Consider the following 19,274-nt stretch of genomic DNA (forward strand, 5'->3'; position numbering starts at 1 on the left):
GTGGTGGTGCGGTGGTGGTGGTGGTGGTGGTGGTGGTGTGGTGGTGGTGGTGGTGCGGTGGTGGTGGTGGTGGTGCGGTGGTGGTGGTGGTGGTGGTGGTGGTGGTGGTGGTGGTGGTGCGGTGGTGTTGCGGTGGTGTTGCGGTGGTGGTGGTGGTGCTATCTGAGGCGTAACATGATGAAACTCTCATTGAGAAACAACAGGCCCCTCCGGGAAATCTCATTACCCACTCTGTCAAAGGGAAAGGCTACTGAACATCAGAGCCCAGTCACAGCACTACCAGGCTTTTAGACCTGCCAGTCAACCAGCCATCCCCCTTGCAACTCAGAGAGAGAGAGAGAGAGAGAGAGAGAGAGAGAGAGAGAGAGAGAGAGAGAGAGAGAGAGAGAGAGAGAGAGAGAGAGAGAGAGAGAGAGAGAGAGAGAGAGAGAGAGAGAGAGAGAGAGAGAGTGTGTGTATGTGCGTGTCTATGTCTTTTAGTGTCTTCCAATCTCGTTTTAGGGAAGCAGCCAGCCAGCCTGGTTCAAGGTCAGCTGAGATTGAACTGCAGGATGTTACGAGTTCTGGCCAGTCCATCTTTACTGCTGTTTACAATGAGTCAGAACACTTTACTCTTTTGTATTCTCCAGAAGCGTCTTTCTCTCCTTGGAGAACTTCAATGTAGTCTTTCTGAATCATATTATTTAGAGTGCACTCCGTTTCTATATATTCATTTGCTTCATTTTAGTTATACTTGAGAAGTATTAACCTCGCCAATCAGTCAAGGTAGCATTTGTCAATGCATGTTGTTGAGCACAAGAACAAATTATAATTTGTACTGTTCTATTCAGTGGTGTAGAGGTGCCTGGAGAAGTGGGTTAACTCAAATTTTGCCAAATTCTATGACAAACAATGACATACACTCTGGATGACCTAAAACAATACATCCCATATGGATTAACCCAAGATGTACTGTGCAAGTTGGCTAATAGTAGGCCTACTATTGAAATGGATAAATGAGGCAGTCAACTGAGTTAGAAATTCACAGAAAAACAACAATGATTAAACCACTTCAGGAGACCACTTTTGAGGTCTGGGAAAAATCTAAGAAATGTACTGTATATTCTCTAGCGCACATGAGATGGAGTTTGCAAAACAAATGGCCACTGGATTGATGCAAATAATCATGATATCATTCTGTCAGGAAGACATAGGCTACTTTGTAGTTAACAATGAATTGAGAAGGTTTTTGGGAAAGCCTTTCCATCTACCAGAAGACGGTTCGGCCTGTCATTACCATCACTCCTGTTCCTTAATTGATTGAAACCTGGACATTTTACTTCATATTTTGAGGCATGTCTGACCAAGCTTTAAAGTAGCCTAGGGCCAAAATCCCATCATAGAAACGTGTAAATGTGATATTTCCATTTTTTATTTCTAAAAAATTGTTTTTGCTTTGTCATTATGGGCTATTGTGTGTAGATATTTAATCAATTTTAGACTAAGGCTGTAACGTAACAAAATGTGGAAAAAGTCAAGGGGTCTGAATACTTTCCGAATGGTGGCCTTCGTGTACACATTTATCAAAATAAGGGAGAGGACTGTAGAGTATGTGAGACCATGTATTGATCAAATTTCCAGAAACATACAGAACAGAACAGTAGATGTACCGGTACTGATGGGCTTGTGTCCCCAACGACACCCTGTCCCCTACATAGTGCACTACTTTTGACCAGAACCCTACTGGCCCTAGTCAAAAGTAGCACACTATTTAGGGAATAGGGTACCATTTTGGACGCCACCATGGTGATGGTGATGAAGCACCCTATTCACACCCTAATTATGTGTACAGAGTGGCCAATAGACGATTACTGTCATAATGAATAATCATCTGCCTCATTATGGCTATAGACCAGCCAGTGAGATTGATCATCTACCGTGGGACAGGAAGAACCAGTCAATATGGACCCAGGGTCGTGTTCATTATGGAACAAATTAAGTGTTTCTTATTGAACAAGTTTAGGTGGTTCCTGTTTCAATCTGTTTCATCACCTTCCACCAATCAAAAATGCAGGTGATATACAGTACGTGAGCTAGCCTGGCAAGCCAACTCCATACAAGAATGACATGACAACTGTAATCTGAGAAGTTGGCTAAATAGCATGCAATGTGTGATGGATTGGATAACATTTGAAATATTATAAAGTGCTTTATAGTAGTTTAAGAAATGTCACCTAAATTGTCCACAGTACAAGAGCACTTCAACTGCAGTATATAAGGACTGAATATCAATTCATTTTTCCCATTGGAAACATCCACCTAACCCAATTTTATACCTTTTCTCAGGTGAATTCTTTTCCATTTGGTTAGAGAACAGCCCCTGTAGTGATAATATACTAATATTATAAAACTCCATTGGTGCTCTCCATTACAGCAGAGTGCTAGTAAGTGTATCCTAATAGTCCTTCAGTATTTACCGCCTGACTATACAAGCCCAGGGGCGGCCATTTTCTCCAGCTAGAGCTACCGCTAACGTTTCGACATGGCTGTGTTGCACTGTAATGTACTTTACTGTAGCTCTTTGATTTAGATGAACATGACTTTATGGATGGAACATGTCATCTGAACATGTCTACATTCTAAACTCTCCACTATTTCTTCAACTGAAACGTTGAGCTTCTCCTCATACTCAGCTGTCTGAAATTCAGATGAATTTACGTGTGAAAGTAAGATCAGAATAATTGCAAGGAATGTTTTAGATCTCTGAAATAGGCACGATAAGGATGATGATGAGAAAAATGAAGGCCTACATTGGATATTTGACTAAACTTATCTATGAACATAATTACTCCATGTAAAAAAGAATGCAGAAAAAGTCTCGGCCAAAGGGCATGATAAACTTAATTTAACTAAAGAGTTAGAACTCAACTCATCAAAGTCCTGCGGGTAAAGTGCCCCTCACTCTTACTTCCTTGTATGAGCTGCGGAGTTGCAGCAGATAGCTTAGACTTAGGCAAGAGCTAAGAGATGAAATACACAATCAGGTCATTCTCAATCACACACACACACACACACACACACACACACACACACACACACACACACACACACACACACACACACACAGTTATAAACACACACACACACACACACACACACACACACACACACACACACACACACACACACAGTTACACACACACACACACACACACACACACACACACACACACACACACACACACACACACACACACACACACACACACACACACACACACACACACACACACACACACACTGTGTCTGTGTGTGTGTGTGTGTGTGTGTGTGTGTGTGTGTGTGTGTGTGTGTGTGTGTGTGTGTGTGTGTGTGTGTGTGTGTGTGTGTGTGTGTGTTTATAACTGTGTGTGTGTGTGTGTGTGTGTGTGTGTGTGTGTGTGTGTGTGTGTGTGTGTGTGTGTGTGTGTGTGTGTGTTTATAACTGTGTGTGTGTGTGTGTGTGTGTGTGTGTGTGTGTGTGTGTGTGTGTGTGTGTGTGTGTGTGTGTGTGTGTGTGTGTGTGTGTGTGTGTGTGTGTGTGTGTGTGTGTGTGTGTGTGTGTGTGTGTGTGTGTGTGTGTGTGTGTGTGTTTATAACTTCCTCAATGAGGAGTTGGTGTGATCCAGTAGTAATTCATCAGGTCATTCTCAATCTCACTGGAATTACTACTGGATCACACCAACTCCTCATTGAGGAAGTTATAAACACACACACACACACACACACACACACACACACACACACACACACACACACACACACACACACACACACACACACACACACACACACACACACACACACACACACACACACACACACACACACACACACACACACAGACACAGACACACACACACAGACACAGACACACACACACACACACACACACACACTCTCTCTTTCTCTCTCACATACACACCACCACCACCATCAATGCCACTCTCTCACACGTCTATCAAACCCCCCTACCCACAGGACACCAATTCCTTACAGTGTGAAGCCCCCTCCTGATTGGTCAAAGGTATCGGCCAGTATTAAAGGCATCTGAAGCTGTTGAAGGGGGGTTGTATTCATGTTTTAAATGCGATGTGGTTCCAGAAGCGTGCTCCCTACCTTTAAAGTGTTTACCGTGACCAATCAATGCAAAGGGGAGTTCTGAGGTATAGACACAGACATACAGATAGACAACAGCCTTCAGGCTGGAACACAACTAGGGGTTTTAGGGAACCTTAGTTATCACTAAGAACCAGCATCAGGTCGGCCTTTAAACTTCTCCAAAAAGCTATTTTCCTCGATCAATGGCAGCCTCTGGTTTTGGTAAATTTTTCTTCCCTATTGTGTGAAGGAATTGGTGATCAAAACATTGGTGAGATGTTGCAGGCAGACAGGCAGGCATAACACGCCAGAGGAGGAGGCGTCATCCTGAAATAACACGTGTAATTGTCCGTGACCAGTTTTGCTGACCATCAAAAAACTACTGCTGTCAGACTCGCTGCGAACAGCGATGAAGACATCTTTGAGCAGGGCATCAGGAATAAAACATGAACGTGGTCATTAGAAATGCCTTTCTTCCAAACTTGACGCAGCTATTTGAGCTATTTTCAGGGGTGAAAGTATATTTAATTCCTTCCCGGTACGGGAGATCCCCCTCCCTCCCCCCAAAAAATATTCATAGAATTACATTATTAATTCAATAGGATCTCTGTGGGCCTAGTCTTCATTTTGTTGATTTTTGTATTATTTCACTTTTAAAATGTGTTACTTTTTTATTGTTGATTGCCAAGTAATCACTTCAAAGGGCTCCTTTACTAGGCTACCCGCGGACGTTCATCCACTCGCAACATATTTCCAACCTACAAACGGTGTTGAATGGAGACTAATACACAAAACACCAGAAAGTGTAGGCCTGTGACATTTGGAGAATGTCATTGGCCTACATTGGTAAATTTGTCATGCCTAATGGTGCAAAAGCGTACAGTTTTCTGGACATTTTGTTTTAATTATTGTGATAGGGTCATGTTTTAACAGTACGGCGTACCACACTATTTTGCCGGGACGCCGTACCGGACCGTACCGGACCGTACTGCCTTACTTTCCCCCCTGGCTATTTGACTTGCAAGTCAGGTAAAAAGACATGAACTGGTTGTAATCCGAACCCTGTTCAACTGATAAAGACAATAAAGAAACTAATCAGTGACAGTGAAAACTGCATGTACTCTGTTCATACTTATGATGTTGTTGTGCATGAACTGTACAAGTCCAGCCCTTTGCACACGTACCCACCCGTAAGTTACACAAACTGCAGTCAACTGCACTATTAAGGGCTATGCATACACTCTTAGAAAAAAGCGTTCCAAAAGGGTTCTTTGGCTGTCCCCATAGGAAAACCTTTTTGTTTCCAGGTAGAACCCTTTTTGGTTACAGGTAAGTACCCTTTTGGGTTCCATATAGAACCTGCTGTAGAAAGGGTTCTATATGGAACCTGAAAAAGTTGAACCAAAAAACAGTTTTCAAAGAGTTCTCCAATAGGGACAGCCAAATAACCCTTTTAGGTTAAGATAGCACCTTTTTATGTAACTATAGTCTGATGGAGACTGTGTGTGTTTTTACGCGGATGTATGTACGCTCGTTCATGCGCGCGCGCGCGTGTGTGTGTGTGTGTGTGTGTGTGTGTGTGTGTGTGTGTGTGTGTGTGTGTGTGTGTGTGTGTGTGTGTGTGTGTGTGTGTGTGTGTGTGTGTGTGTGTGTGTGTGTGTGTGTGTGTGTGTGTGTGTGTGTGTGTGTGTGTGTGTGTGAGCAGTGTGTCTGCCTTCCTCTGGCTCCTCTCTGGCCTATGTGGAGCCTGGTGCACAGTCCTGATGGGCCTTGCTCATGTATAATGAATGACACCTGGACCCCAGAATAGCAGTAGAGCCCAGAGGAACCCAGTCTGAGTGCTGCTGCTGACATACTGTGCTGTACTGTACAGAACAACACTGCTAACTTGTGGTGAGTCGTGTGTGTAGAGGAGCATTTAAGCACCATTATTCTCCAAGTAAGGACTTTCAGGCGATTTGGTACCACTTTCAAAGCTCATACAGATGTGGGATCTTAAATTGATCCCTCATTTGTTGCTGAGAATGTTCCTGTACAACAGGAAATGTAAACTGTAGTGTATCTGAGATTTAAAAAGGCTTCTGAAGAAATGTCACACTTGATTTGCTCTAACAAAAAATGTATCAACCCCAACAAAAATATCCATGAATTATAATCCACATAATAATTCACATTTCCTGTTGCTGCAGGATTATTTTCCTGCTGTAGCGAACAGGCTCAAATTAAGATCCTACATCTGTATGAAAAAAATTATATTACCCTTCCATATACAGTAGGCTGATCCAGCCCAATAGCCTGATCCAGCCCAATAGCCCCCATCACTAGCATGTGCCCTGCCAGTTCCCACCCACAGACAAGCTGCTGAGAGACAAAGGCTATTGGTTATATTGGCTCTCCAGCACACAGCTCATAGCCATTAGAAACATTAGGAGTGCTTGAGTGACAGTCAGAGACATAAAGAATGACATGATGGCCATCTGGAGACATGGACAAGGAGCACAACCCCTGGGGAGAGCTTGGATGACATATTGGGATGATACATTGCATTTACACACTGCTCACTAATGAAAAAACATGAAAAACATGTTATGCAGTACATATTATATAGTACTATACACACTATCGCATGAATGAGAAATCCCATGGTTAGCCTGTATACTATCAGAACAGCTGCAAGATTGTTTTGTCTGTATTAAACATTTTAGAGTATCTTCTCATGTCTATGTGCAAATGTCATATTTTGCATATGGCTCTCTAGGACCTCCTCGTAAATCTATGGGTTTATAATGCTCTGTCAATACAATCCTTGTGTGTATTCTCCTGTGTACGTCAAGTTCTGATTGTCGTCCTCGCCATTCTTTCAACACTAATGTACAAATATACATTAGAACATATTATGTAGTACTGTACACACTCTCGCCTGTGTGGTATAACACAAAGGGCACCTGCTCGTCGAACATCTTATTCTAAAATCATGGGCATTAATATGGAGTCGGTCCCACCTTTGCTGCTATTACAGCCTCCACTCTTCTGGGAAGGTTATCCTCTACATGTTGAAACATTGCTGCAGGGACCTTTTTCCATTCAACCACAGGAGCATTAGTGAGGTCGGGCACTGATGTTGAGCGATTAGGCTTGTCTCGTCAGCGTTCCAATTCATCCCAAAGGTGTTTGATGGAGTTGAGGTCAGGGCTCTGTGCAGGCTAGTCAAGTTCTTCCACACCGATCTAGACAAACCATTGGTTTGGACCTCGCTTTGTGCATGGGAGCATTGTCATGCTGAAAAAAAGAAAGGGCCTTCCCCAAACTGTTGCCACAAAGTTGAAAGTACAGAATAATCTAGAATGTCATTGTATGCTGTAGCGTTAAGATCTCTCTTCACTGGAACTAAGGAGCCTAGCTTGAACCATGAAAAACAGCTCCAGGTCATTATTCCTCCTCCAACAAACTTTACAGTTGGCATTATGCATTCGGGCAGGTAGCGATCGCCTGACATACGCCAACACCAGATTCGTCCGTCGGACTGCCAGATGGTGAAGCGTGATTCATCATTCTAGAGAACGCATTTCCACTGCTCCAGAGTCCAATGGGAACAAGTTGTACACCACTCCAGCCGATCCTTGGAATTGCCCATGGTGATCTTAGGCTTATGTGCGGCTGCTCGGCCATGGAAACCCATTTCATGAAGCTCCCGACGAACAGTTATTGTGTTGACGTTGCTTCCAGGGGCAGTTTGGAACTCGGTAGTGTCTTGCAACTGAGGACAGACAATTTTTACGTGAGCTTGTGTTGCCTGTCACTTCGCGACTGAGCCGTTGTTGCTTCTAGACATTTCCACTTCAGAATAACAGCACTTACAGTTGACCAGGGCAGCTGTAGCTGAGCTCTTCAGTACAGGCCATTCTACTGCCAGTGTTTGTCTATGGAGATTGCATGGCTGTGGGCTCAATTTTATACACCTGTCTCTCTCTCTCTCTCCTATTCTCCCTCTACCTCTCTGTGCTATCCAGTCCTGTACCATTCTGTAGTGTGTTACCAGGGAGAGCAGGCAGAAAGGGGCACCTCTCTGTGATAGTTCTGCTGGGCTAAATTAAGCCATAATACTCCCTGCTCACATACCAGGGAACAAAACCACACCTGCAACGTAATCTAATGAGCAACGCCTGACTAGTTATCAAGCTGTCCCCAGAAAAGGGACTGTTAGCAATATTAGCTACAGTAGCTGACTAAATTCACTGCCCTAGTGAGTAAAAACTATAATCTTTAGTTCAGTAATGTTTAGGCTGTTACAAATGTACTGATATAAGTGGATGCCCGTGGCATAGATAATCTTAATAGATCATCTTTTGTGAGACTGACTGTCGAGGGGTCCTTGGAGTGGACTTGGCGGCTGCCCAGTCAGATGCCTGCTCCAGTTGGACTGGCTCTCCTGTGTTCTATCTGGAGTAGAGTCAGCCCCTGCAGTGGGCTAAACACTGCCAGCAGCAGCAGCTGTAGCTCAACATATGCTTCTCAACAGCTCCCTGTAGAAGAAGCAGTGATTCCCACAGTTCTACACCACTATCTCGAAGGAAGATTTCTCCCTCTGTCTGCTTTCTAGACTAGAGGACTAGAAAGATAGATTTTGATTGGTTAAATACAACAATGTCATGACTCTCTCTCCTTGGTGAGGATCAAAGACGCCAGATCAGCTCGGCACAGGGCTAACAGATAGCCAGACCCCAAACCAGAGAGTAAGGGGGGAGTTGGGCCGGTTTTATGACTTAACTCCGGTCGTAAACTTTCTCTCTCTTGCCCTGCAGTACTGAACAAAGGCATGTGTTGTGTGTAGAGAGAGACTCTTACCTAAGAACTTCAACATCAAACAACGGACACTGGGACAATGTATTTAAACATCCAAACGTTGGGGATGATGAGGGATGGAATATGGAAAATGTATGTATGTTTTGTGATGTCATTAAAATTATCAGAAAGACTGTATAACAGAAATACTGCAGGAAACACATTCTAACTGTAAAGTTTCCACCCTATAGGATCTTCATACAATATGAAGAACGATGAAACTATGTTTGAAAAGATAGAAAGATGAGTTTAGTCTTCAAATTAGATCATGTTTGTTCATATCTGTTGCACACTAACTAAGCCATGCCCCTAATGAGGCCAGAGTGCGTGTCCACATGAAGGAACCACCCTCCAAGGCAAGAGTGCTTAAAAGGACTCGCTGAGAATTGAAATACAGACCAGAGAACGTAAGGACGTGGTCCACACGTTGAAATGGTTAAAACTACAAGACCAGAAAATGGTAAGACCCTCTGAATCTCTCGACGAGTGGAAAAGGTGAAGACTAGACCAAAACATGCACCGTCTGCAGCTCATGTAAAGTAGTCTAGGACAATTGACCAAAGATGGGAGGGAGGAACAGATCCCTCTCACCACCGGGTAGTACACCTCTGATGTCTCCATTCTAAGAACACTCTATGAACATTCTATGAACAATAGAAGCCTACAACTAAGAAGGACATTGGTACCTCTGGTGGACAACCAGAGACTTGCATTGAACTACTTCCCATAGACGGATCGAGTGGTTTCAACAGAGAGACGACAGAGAAAGACATCTACGCGTAAATATATGTTGCATTTCTAATCCGAATGAGCGGTTGTTAGGGTGCTAAATATTCATATTTACGGTGAGCATAGTTTCCAAATGTATGTACGATAAGTCCACTCTCTTTGTCTCTCCCGCTCTTTATCTTTCCCCTCCACTTTTCCATTGTGTAACAAGCTGTCATATCGGGTTAGTCCACTAGGGACTTTTCATTGCAAAATGTTAGTAATCAATAACCTATACCGTGTGTGTGTGTGTGTTTATGTACTTCTGTGTGATTATTTAGTTAGTTAGTAAATAAATAATTAAGCCAATTTGTGTATCGCTGATTCATCACTTAGGTTAGGGTTCGTGCAGATTTACGAAGTCAACGACGTTCAGAATGAGACTAATAATGGAATGATATCTATATATTCTTGAGTTAATTCTGGAAACGGTAACTCATTAAATAAACTTTATCCCGTGGTGCCCCAAATTCCTAATGAGTTAATTGTTACATGAATAATTTAATCGTGTAATAATTAAATATAGTAAGTAATTATTCGATGAATAGCAGTCATCACATTAATGATAGTCATGTCACGACAGCAAGTATCATCACACACAGCAGTTGGAGAGATTGTCACTGGAGGCTCTTGTGTCTTCATCCTTTTTCCTGTGGTGGAATTCATTTTCGCAAGCATGTTTCTCCCACTTTGAAACAGAGTCCTTTGCCAGGGCTGTTGTTGTGTTGTTATCAAACATGATGCTATCAAAATGAATCGCAACAGAAGGGCTATTAGTTCTAACACACCCACCCCACATGTCCAGCATCACTATTATGTTCAGCCTAGATGCTACACGGAGAACACACACACACATACACACAGCCCTGTATATACTGTGACCTTCAGCACCAGCACCACGTCAGTCTCCATGGCAACAGCCTCACACTAATGTCAAGGTGTGTGAACTCAGGGGTCATGTGTGAAGAGCGCAGAACACAAACCACACATACACCCACCCACATAAACACACACACACCCACATAAACACACACACACATAAACACACACACATAAACACACACCCACATAAACACACACACACACACACCAACATAAACATACACACACATCAACACTGTACGAAACACACTTTACAAGGACAAGAGAGAAGAAGGCTGGAAGATCAAAGAGGTGTATGAGAGACACGTGGAGGAAAGAGAAGAAGAAGATGAAGAATGAGACTCAAAGCAGAAAAAAAGGAGAAAGAGGGAGAAAGAGAGAGAGAGAGACCTCAGTCAATACAGAGTGAAATATAGGTTGATGTATGCGGCTATAGGGATGTCACTGTGACTTGAGGGCCTAAATGGGATTTCTTCCTGCTTCACAGCGGTTTGTGCCGACATCGGGGCTTTTGATTCATCCTCCTCTCACTGGCATGACAGTCTTGTTCTAACGCTGGCTGCAGACTCGGAGGCTGCAGACTCTGTGGTTTGCGGACCGGAGATACTGTTGAATCTACAGCCTGGGAGGAGAGACAGAAGACTACCTACCTGCCAACCGTGCTAATGTTAGCACTCAAAATGACCATGATTATGAAATGTTAGTCATCATCATTAGGGTGATAAATATATACATTGTCATTACCCTGTCACCATCGTGAGTATCATGCCAATCTCCATTGTCGTCATCATCGTTATTATTCTCTTACATGAATGATCCTTTTGCATATTGCTCCTAGAGAACCATTCACATACAGAGCTAAATATATCCAATATAAATATACCATGCCTTCAGAAAGTATTCACACCCCTTTACTTTTTCCACATATTGTTGTATCACACACAGCATGTAACATGTATTACATTTAGATTTTGTGTCACTGATTTACACACAACACCACATAATGTCAAAGGGAAATTGTGTTTTTAGTACATTTTTGAAATTAATAAAAAGTTCAAAGTTGAAATGCACCTAAAGATGGCACCGACAGAGAGGGCTGCCTCGCTTCTAGTTCTTAGGAAACTTTGCAGTATTGTCACGGATCCCTCTGGAACTTTCATTGCGCACACCTGGCCCCTATTTGTATTTATGTGCCCTTTGTTCACCATGGTGGGGTTGATTATTTTTCCCATGTCCGTTGGTGGTGTGAGTACCTATGTGTTGGTGCAGCTGTTATGCTGCTTACTATACATACAGTAGTGTGTATTACGGGTGTCATTCAATGAGGTTTACCCTCGCTCTTTTGTTTGGGTACAGCCCAGTGTACAGCCCAGTGTTCAGCCCCGTGTTTGTTTTGGGTCTATTAAAAAACCCTATTGTGTATTCCTGCGCCTGTCTCCAAAATCCTTTATGCCAGCGTGACAAGTATTTATTTTTTTATGCATTATTTCTTACATTGTTAGTTCAGAAAATGTTATGTGTTATTACATACAGCCAGGAAGAACTATTGGATATCAGAGCGGCGGTAACTCTCCAGCACTACTAGCATTATGACCAGGAATACGACTTTCCCAAAGCGGATCGTTTGTTCGCACCAACCAGGCAATTGAACTGATTCCAGAGGCCGACCCAAAACAACACCGACTTAGGAGGCGTGCACATCACCCACCACTTCCGAGTGTATTACTCGCTAATGCTCAGTCCCTCGATAACAAAGTTGACGAGATTAGGGCAAGGGTTTCTTTCCAGAGACATCAGGGATTGTAACATTGTAACTCTGTTTCAAGGAAACATGGCTCTCTCGGGATATACTGTCGGAGTCGGTCCAGCCATCTGGATTCTCAGTTCATCGCGACGACAGGAATAAATACCTCTCCGGGAAGAAGCAGGGCGGGGGTGTATGTTTCATGATTAACGACTCATGGTGTAATTGTAATAACATAAAGGAACTCAAATCATTTGTTCACCCGACCTAGGATATCTCACAATCAAATGCCGACCGTATTATCTCCCTAGAGAATTCTCTTCGGTTATTGTCACACCCGTGTATATCCCCCCTCAAGCCGGTACCACGACGGCCCTCAAGGAACTTCACTGGACTTTATGCAAAATGGAAACCATATATCCTGAGGCTGCATTTATTGTAGCTGAGGATTTTAACAAAACAAATTTGAGGAATAGGCTATCTAAATTCTATCAGCATATCGACTGTAATACTCGAGCTGGAAAAACACTTGACCATTGTTACTCCAACTCCCTAGATGCATACAAGGCCCCCCCTCCCTCCCTCCTTTCGGAAGAATCTGACCACGATTCCATTTTGTTCCTCCCTTCCTATAACCAGAAACTCAAACAGGAAGTACCCATGCTAAGGACTATTCAATGCTGGTCTGACCAATCGGAATCCACGTTTCAAGATTGTTTTGATCACACGGACTTGGATATGTTCCGGGTAGCTTCCGAGAATAATATTGACACGTACACTGAAATGGTTACTGAGTTTATCAAGAAGTGTATAGGAGATGTTGTACCCACTGTGACTATTAAAACCTACAGTACCCTAACCAGAAACCGTGGTTAGGATTCGCTTTCGCACAAAACTGAAAGCGCAAACCACTGCATTTAACCATGGCAAGGTGACTGGGAATATGGCAGAATACAAACAGAGTAGTCATTCCCTCCGCAAGGCAATCAAACAGGCAAAACGTCAGTATAGAGAAAAAGTGGTATCGCAATTCAAAGGTTCAGACAAGAGACGTATGTGGCAGGGTCTACAGACAATGACTACAAAAGGACACCGACGTCTTGCTTCCGGACAAGCTAAGCACGTTCTTTGCCCGCTTTGAGGATAACACAGTGCCACCGACGCGGCCAGCTACCAAGGACTGTGGGCTCTCCTTCGCCGTGGCCGACTGAGTAAGACATTTAAACGTGTTAACCCTCGCAAGGCTGCTGGCCCAAACTACATCCCTAGCCGCATCCTCAGAGCATGCACAGACCAGCTGGCTGGTGTGTTTACTGACATATTCAATATCGCCGTATCCCAGTCTGCTGTCCCCACATGCTTCAAGACGGCCACCATTGTTCCTGTACCCAAGAATGCAAAGGTAACTGAACTAAATGACAATCGCAACATTTTACATTTTAAGTCATTTAGCAGACGCTCTTATCCAGAGCGACTTACAAATTGGAAAGTTCATACATATTCATCCTGGTCCCCCCATGGGGAATGAACCCACAACCCTGGCGTTGCAAACGCCATGCTCTACCAACTGAGCCACACGGGACCACGGGCAACGTAGCACTCACTTCTGTCATCATGAAGTGCTTTGAGGGACTAGTCAAGGATCATATCACCTCCACCCTACCTGTCACCCTAGACCCACTTCAATTTGCTTACCGCCCCAATAGGTCCACAGACGATGCATACGCCATCGCACTGCACACTGCCCTATCCCGTCTGGACAAGAGAAATACCTATGTAAGAATGCTGTTCATTGACTATAGCTCAGCCTTCAACACCACAGTACCCTCCAAGCTCATCATTAAGCTCGAGGCCCTGGACTTCCTGACGCCCCCCCCTCAGGTGGTGAAGGTAGGAAACAACATCTCCACTTCGCTGATCCTCAACACTGGGGCCCAACAAGGGTTCGTGCTCAACCCCCTCCTGTACTCCCTGTTCACCCATGACTGCGTGGCCATGCAAGCCTCCAACTCAAACATCAAGTTTGCAGATGACACAACAATAGTAGGCTTGATTACCAACAACGACGAGATGGCCTACAGGGAGGAGGCGAGGTTTCTGGGAGTGTGGTGTCAGGAAAATAACCATCTCACTCAACGTCAACAAAACAAAGGAGATGATCGTGGACTTTAATCGCTGCCAAAGGTGCTTCAACAAAGTACTGAGTAAAAGGTCTGAATACTTATGTAAATGTGAAATTTCATTCAATTTGCAAAAATGTCTAAAAACCTGTTTTGATAAAGCTGCCAACAACAGATCCCTATATGCAGCAATACAGGTGTTGACTGAGTGTCACCTCTGAAGATAAAATAAAAAATTATGCATGATGAGGAATAAAAATATCCAGTGTTAAATGGACTGGAATATTCCCCTAGCAGCATGGAGTGTTATGACAAAGTTTGCATCCATTTCCATGCTTAATTAGGGCATTGTTATGCACACCCACTAAACCAGGTGGACCAGGCATTGATCGTCATCGTCATTTTCTCTTTCAATCTCTCCCACACACAGTCACCTCATCAGGGGATGAGAAAGGGATGGGAGGATGAAAAGAAAGTAACAGTGTTATTATTAAAAAAACTCTGTGGATGTTATTTCTGAACAGGTTTGGATTAGTTACGTGACTGAACTGTGCGTGTTGCGTTCTTCACCATTACACTCTATACCCTTATCAATGACTGTTTCCTCACTTGGAACTTGTTGGTTTTGAAATAAAATCCCAAGTATGAAGAGAGTGGCAGTCTCGTTTGACACTCCGTCGAAGTAGTCGGTCTCTCTCTCTGTCCCTTCTCTCTCTCCCTCCCTCCGCTCTCTTTCTCAATTCAATTCAATTCAAGGGGCTTTATTGGCATGGGAAACACATGTTAACATTGCCAAAGCAAGTGAGGTAGATAATATACATAAGTGAAATAAACAATAAAAATGAACAGTAAACATTTAACATACGGAAGTTTCAAAACAATAAAGACATTACAAATGTCATATTATATATATATATACAGTGTCGTAATGATGTACAACTGGTTAATATCCAAAAGGGAAAATAAATAAGCATAAATATGGGTTGTATTTACAATGGTGTTTGTTCTTCACTGGTTGCCCTTTTCTTGTGGCAACAGGTCACAAATCTTGCTGCTGTGATGGCACACTGTGGTATTTCACCCAGTAGATATGGGAGTTTATCAAAATCGGGTTTGTTTTCGAATTCTTTGTGGATCTGTGTAGTCTGAGGGAAATATGTGTCTCTAATATGGTCATACATTGGGCAGGAGGTTAGGAAGTGCAGCTCAGTTTCCACCTCATTTTGTGGGCAGTGTGCACATAGCCTGTCTTCTCTTGAAAGCCATGTCTGCCTACGGCGGCCTTTCTCAATAGCAAGGCTATGCTCACTGAGTCTCTCTCTCTCTATCTCTTGCTCAGTCTTTCTCTCTCTCGCTCAGAGGCTTGTTGCAGTGTGTGAGTGTGAGGTGCTGAACGGTGCAGTTTGTGGCAGGCAGGATTTGTGATGCAGATCCCTATCAACTCTAAGAAGCGGGACAGGAAACATCAAAAGAACTCACTTCAATAAGCTTAAATGGGACTTCACACACACCCACATTCTGTTTCCTTCCCTCTCCTTTATTCTCCCTGTGTCTCTTCCTTCCTTTGCTTCCTCTCTCCAGTCCATCTATCTCACCTCACTCTCCCCCACTCGCCCCCCTTCTCTCTCCCTAAACCACACACACACAGGCTGGCGCATACACACAGATACAGGCTGGCATACACATACACCCAAACACACACACACACACAAACGCACACACGCACACACGCACACACAGATGCACGTTCACTTTTGTCATACTTGGCATACTGCAGACAAGTCTTCAGAAGTCTCCCTCTCAGTGGGAACACTCCCCTGTTCATTAGGCCTGGTTTCTGGGCCTTAACTTTCACAGAACTAACTTTGCCTTCATTACTGTAGCTCACTGGGGCCAGACTTCAATTCTCTTCAAGTTGAAACACAATTGAATCTTTTTTCACTGCTGGGTAAGTATAACATACGTTTCTAATGTACAACTTTTCACTTTAGTTTTCTTTTTTTTAGGAAGTGAGCAGGTTTATGTTCAGCATGCTACGATCTATCTGAGATTTTCACTCTCAGACCTGTTACGGCATGGTCTCTCTCTCTCTCTCTCTCTCTCTCTCTGGTGACAGACAGTGACCTTGTCAGGGGGATGATGAGTGAGTGCTGCTGTGCAGCGCTGGCCTGCTGATGAAAGGCAATACTTCTGCAGCTCTATGCTGTACTGTGGCCAGGCTAAGACATGACAGGCAGGAGAGATGGAGAGAGGGGGAGGGAGGGAGAGGGATGAAGAGAGAGAGAGAGAGAGAGAGAGAGAGAGAGAGAGAGAGAGAGAGAGAGAGAGAGAGAGAGAGAGAGAGAGAGAGAGAGAAAGAGAGAGAGAGAGAGAGAGAGAGAGAGAGAGAGAGAGAGAGAGAGAGAGAGAGAGAGAGAGAGAGAGAGAGAGAGAGAGAGAGAGAGAGAGAGAGAGAGAGAGAGAGAGAAAGAGAGAGAGAGAGAGAGACATAGTGTGTTAAACAAATCAATTCTTCAAAGTAGCCACCCTTTGCCTTGATGACAGCTTTGCACACTCTTGGCATTCTCTCCAACAGCTTTATGAGGAATGCTTTTCCAATTGTCTTGAAGGATTTCCCAAATATGCTGAGCACTTCTTGGCTGCTTTTCCTTCACTCTGCGGTCCAACACATCCCAAACCATCTCAATTGAGGTCATATGATTGTGGAGGCCAGGTCATCTGATGCAGCACTCCACACTCTCGTTGGTCAAACAGCCCTTACACAGCCTGGAGATGTGTTTTGGGTCATTGTCCTTTTGAAAAACAAATGATAGTCCCACTAAGCGCAAACCAGATGGGATGGCGTATCGCTGCAGAATGCTGTGGTAGCCATGCTGGTTAAGTGTGCCTAGAATTCTAAATAAATGACAGACAGTGTCACAAGCAAAGCACCATCACACCTCCTCCTCCATGCTTCACGGTGGGAACCACACATGCGGAGATAATCCCTTCACCTACTCCACGTCTCACAAAAACACGGCGGTTGAAAAATCTCCAAATTTGGACTCCTCAGACCAAAGGAAAAATGTAAAACGGTCTAATGTCCATTGCTCGTGTTTCTTGGCCCAAGCAAGTCTCTTCTTCTTATCGGTGACCTTTAGTAGTGGTTTCTTTGCAGCAATTCGACCATGAAGGCCTGATTCACACAGTCTCCTCTGAACAGTTGAGATGTATCTGTTACTGTCCAAACCTTTGACTGGTACTGTATATATGAATTGGCAAAACTATTAGAAAAGTCCACAGCCCCTGGTCCCACCCTGCATGAGGAAGTTAAATCCCTGCTGTGTATAAAATATCCTACATCGGTTCTATCAACATGGTTCCCCACAGTAAGCTTCAAGAAGACAAAAAAACATGATTTCACAAAAAAGATCAGAATCCTAAGACTTAAAACGCAATTTCACAGTAGGAACGGAAGACACAGAACACACTACAGTCTATTCATATCTAAGCTCCACAGGTCATTTCTGCTTGGCTGTCAACAAACTGAAAAAGAAAGCAAGAAGGGATTTTTATGTATCGAAAGACAAATTCAAATTGTCATATAACTTGGAACCTGGCTCAATGCATATAATATATTCAAATCTACAATTTAAGCAATTGCCTTATATGGAAGTGAGGTGTGGGGTCCGTTCAAGATATATAAAAAAAAAAAATGGGACAAACATCTAATTGATATCCTGCATGCAGGATTCTGCAAAAGCATTCTTCGAGTACAGAGAAAAGCCCCAAATAATGCATGTAGGGCAGAATGAGGGCAATATCCATTACTAATTCATATCTCAAAACAGGCCATCAAATTATATAACCACCTAAAAACAAGCTCCCCCACTCCTACCACTACTGTACAACGCACGGAAATGCTAAGAGATGAACGTAGAAAAAATCCCCTCATCATGATGCTAAATTCACAAACAACTACAAACCCAACAAAGCCTCAGGACAGCACTCAGACAGTCTGGCCCAAATGAATTATAACCAAGCAAAAGGAAAATGACATTACCTATTGGGAAAACATTACTTAATCTCAAAGTGAAATGAAAGGCTATTTGGCCCTAAACAGACAGTACATGGTGGCAGACTATCTGACCCCTGTGACTGATAGAAAACAGAGAAAGAAATTGACAATGTACAGACATGGTGAGCGTAGCCTTGCTATTGAGAGATGCCGCCATAAGCGAGAGAGAAGACAGGCTATGTGTCCACTGCCCACAAAATGAGATGGAAACTGAGCTGCACTTCCTAACCTCCTGCCAAATGTATGACGATATAAGAGACACATATTCCCCTCTGAAGGACCCCAAAAGAATAGAAATCAAATCAAATATTGACAAGCTACCGTATCTGTTAGGTGAAATACCGCAGTGCGCAATCACCACAGCAACATTTGTGTTGCGATGAGGAAAGGGTTATGAGTGGAGAACAAACACCAAAGTAAATAAAACCTAAGCTATAGTTATCTGTTTCTTTATTTTTCCTTGCCATTTGTACTTCTACTTTTTGCACACACAGGACACACACCTGCACACACACACCTGCCTGCTGAGGGGGCCCTATTGGAACCAGCTTGCTTAGGGGACCATAGTGGAGCCAGCAAGTGGTGTAAGGTGCGAGTAGGTAAATTAGTTTGTCAGTTATTTTATCTTTATTTATAGGCAATTTTATATTTTATTTTGAGTGTATAGACCGACCGCGTGTACAGATCCAGAACCAGAACGAACCACTCACTTGTGTGTGTTTTTGCACATAGTTAATAATTG

At 43.4% G+C, this 19,274-nt stretch overlaps 1 protein-coding gene across 2 annotated transcripts in view; it reads right to left on the minus strand.

Annotated features, from left to right (window-relative positions):
• Positions 1 to 19,274, minus strand: part of LOC139557038 (protein bassoon-like) — a 190,807-nt gene that overhangs the window by 100,960 nt on the left and 70,573 nt on the right. The window lies entirely within an intron of this gene.

Source organism: Salvelinus alpinus, chromosome 28 (genome assembly GCF_045679555.1).
Source record: "Salvelinus alpinus chromosome 28, SLU_Salpinus.1, whole genome shotgun sequence".
Lineage (NCBI taxonomy): Eukaryota > Metazoa > Chordata > Actinopteri > Salmoniformes > Salmonidae > Salvelinus > Salvelinus alpinus.